The following is a 3,514-nucleotide window of genomic DNA, read 5'->3' as shown; positions in this document are numbered from 1 at the left end:
TAAACAGGTAATGCCTAATAGAAAAATCCAGAAATTGATTATCACAGAAAAGATAGTTAAGGTATGCCCTTTACAGCAGCAGTTCTCCAAAATCTAAATCTTACTAAAGATCAATATGACAGCTTCCTTGAACATCAGGAGAAATGACATCAGGATATTTGCTGGAAAAGAGCATTGGTTGCTACTGGAACCCATGATTTGGACACTTTGTCACCCATATACTTGTACTGTGCAAAGTGTCCTTTAGATATCAAGTTCAAGCCCTAAATAAGGCCAAGGAGTATACAATCTCTGAGCCAATGAACATGAACAAGACCGACAACCACCTTAAACACTATTAACATGTCACTGGAAATAAACCCCTGTACCCAGTTATCTATGATAGCAAGGGTGTCATCCTTTCAATGCCTTCCATCACCAGTGAGGACGACTCCAAAATTAAATACTAGAAAGGTATTTATCAAATGCACAGGAAGTGACTTTACTAAGGCAAAAAGAGTTCTTGATATTATCTGGACACCATTTTCAGTGACTATATTGAGAACCAATTTATGATAGAAGCAACTGAGGTAGTTTTCCTAATGGAAAAGCATATACTTTCCCAGAACTAGCTTACCAAAAGGAGATAGTGAGGCTGGGCTTGGTAGCTCACACCTGTAATTCCAGCACTTTGGGAAGCTGAGGTGGGAGGATCACTTGAGTCCAGGGGTTCAAGACCAGCCTGGGCAACATAGTGAGATCCTATCTCTATAAAAATATTTTTAATTAAAAATCGTTCAAAAAGATATAGTGAAAGCTGATCTCGTTAACAAAAAAAATGAAATCAGAGAAACTCCAGAAAATCTTGCCTAGCTTCTGACCAAGATGTATTTGAAGTCCAAAGTCATAGGCAATGGGAATCACATTGAGAACAAAACCCCTTTGACCACAGCTGACATTATCCATGCATGTGATATTATAGCAGATGCAGCTATTGCTTGTGGATATACAATATTCAGATGACTCTCCCATAAACACCACAGCTAATCAATTTCCACTTCATAAGCTCAAAAAATGTATCAGACATGACATGGTAGCTGAATCCATGTAAACATGGATTCATTGAAGCACTCACCTTTGCTTTCTGCTCCAAGAGGATATTTCTGATAAACTTGGCTTGGATATCTCTGCAACAAAAGCAGTCCAGATAAGTAAAACTAAAACAGCTCAATTACAGGTGGCATTCATTACCCCTCTTCTCGGTGCTCTGAAGACCACAGAAATGAATCAGAAGATGCTCCTTCCTCTGAAACTATTTGAAATCTCTAACACTGTAATAAAAGATTCTAGCAGAGACGTAGGTACAAAAAACTACAGGCATCTCTTTGCTGTTTATTACAACAAAAATTCTGGGTTTAAGGTCATCCATATGCATCTGGACAGAATTACACAGCTGCACAATGTACCTCCTATTGAAAATAAAGGGGGATATGTGATCAAATCATCAAAAGGGACTGCTTTCTTCCCTGGGCAAAGCACAGAGATCTTTGCCAGGAGTCAAAACATCAGGAAGCTTGGAGTCCTTCATCCTGATGTTATCACCAAATTTGAGCTGACCATTCCCTGTTCCTCCCTGGAAATCAATATTGAGCCCTTTTTGTGAAGAAAGGTCCTTGTTGTGTGATTCTCTTCCCAAGTATCCCTTTCTTCTCCCCTGATGTCCTTTAGTCCTCCTCCACAGAAAACATTCATGTGTGCTTTAATGTTTAGTAAAGTCAAAAAAAAAAAAAAACCCCTATCCACAAAGAAAAGCCCATACCCATATGGCTTCACTAGTGAATTCCGCCAAATACTTAAAGAAGAATTTATACTAATTTTTCACAAATTCTTCCACAAAGTAGGAGAGAGCACTTCCCAAATTATTTTATGAGGCCAGTATTAACCTGATACCAAAACCAGGTGGAAAAAAATGACAAGAAAACTATAGACTAATATATCTTATAAATATAGATGTAAAATGTCCCAGCAAAATACTAATAAATCAGATCCAGCAGCATATTAAAAAGATTTTATTCCATTACTATGTGGAATTTATCCCAGGAATGCAAGGTTGATTCAACATCTGAAAATTAATTTAATACATTATATCAATACAATAAGAAACAAAATTACCTAATCATTCCAATAAATGAAAGAAAAGATTTGACAATATCTGATGCCCATTCATAATAAAAAGTAATAAACTAGGAATAGAAGGGAATTTTCTCAACATAATGAAGGGCTTCTGAAAAACCAATAGTTAACATCATGCTCACTGATGAAAAACTGGATGTTTTCCTTTCTAAGAGCAGGAACAAGACAAGAATGTCTGCTCTCACTACTTCTGTTCAACACTGTACCAGAGGTTCTAGTCAGGCCAATTAGGAAAGAAAAAGAAAAGGCACCCAGATAGGAAAGGAAGAAGTAAAACTATCTCTGCTCACAGATGACATTATCTGATGTTATAAATAGAAAATCTTAAAGAATCCATTAAAAAATACCATAATAAACAAGTTTAGCAAGGTTGCAAGATACAAGATCAATATACAAAAATCAGTTGTACAATTGTATTTTGTACATTTGCAAATGAGCAATCTAAAAATGAAATTAAGAAAACAATTTCCATTCAAAATGACATCAATAAGAATAAAATACTTAGAAATAAATTTAACAAAAGAAGTTCCAAACTTTGAAGACTACAAAACATTACTGACATTAAATAAGTGGAAAAACATCACATCTCCATGCATCAGAAGACAACATGATGCCAATACTCCCTAAACTGATTCAGAGATTCAATGTAATCACTACCAGAATACCAACTGAATTCTTTGTGGAGATTAATTAGCTGATTATCAAATTCATATAGAACTTGAGGAACCAAGAATAGCTAAATAATCCTGAAAATGAAAAAAACAAAGGATTCATACTTTCTGATTTCAGAACTTTTTTCTTTTTTTTTTTTTTTTTTTTTTTTTGAGACAGAGTCTTGCTCTGTCGCCAGACTTGAGTGCAGTGGTGCGATCTCGGCTCACTGCAACCTCTGCCTCCCGGGTTCAAGCGATTCTCCTGCCTCAGCCTCCCAAGTAGCTGCAACTACAGGTGTGCACCACCATGCCCAGCTAATTTTTGTGCGTTTTGTTTTGTTTTTTGTTTGGTTGTTTGTTTTTTAAGACAGAGTTTTGCTCTTGTTGACCAGGCTGTAGTGCAATGGCACAAACTTGGCTCACCACAACCTCCACCTCCCCAGTTCAAGTGATTCACCTGCCTCAGCCCCCCGAGTAGCTGGGATTACAGGCATGCACCATCACACCCGGCTAATTTTGTATTTTTAGTAGGGACAAGGTTTCTCCATGTTGGTCAGGCTGGTCTCGAACTCCCAACCTCAGGTGATTCACCCTCCTGGGCCTCCCAAAGTCCTGGGATTACAGGCATGAGCCACTGCGCCTGGCCAATTTTTGTGTTTTTAGTAGAAACGGAGTTTTACCATCTTAGC

At 37.4% G+C, this 3,514-nt stretch overlaps 1 pseudogene; it reads left to right on the top strand.

The window, feature by feature from the left end:
• The first annotated feature begins 10 nt into the window (after positions 1-10).
• On the top strand, positions 11-1,642 carry LOC105537683 (annotated as a pseudogene).
• Positions 1,643-3,514: the final 1,872 nt, after the last annotated feature.

Source organism: Mandrillus leucophaeus, unplaced genomic scaffold, assembly GCF_000951045.1.
Source record: "Mandrillus leucophaeus isolate KB7577 unplaced genomic scaffold, Mleu.le_1.0 Scaffold1785, whole genome shotgun sequence".
In the NCBI taxonomy this organism is placed as follows: domain Eukaryota; kingdom Metazoa; phylum Chordata; class Mammalia; order Primates; family Cercopithecidae; genus Mandrillus; species Mandrillus leucophaeus.
The sequence above is the reverse complement of the archived record's forward strand: the minus strand, read 5'-3'. Positions and strand labels throughout refer to the sequence as shown.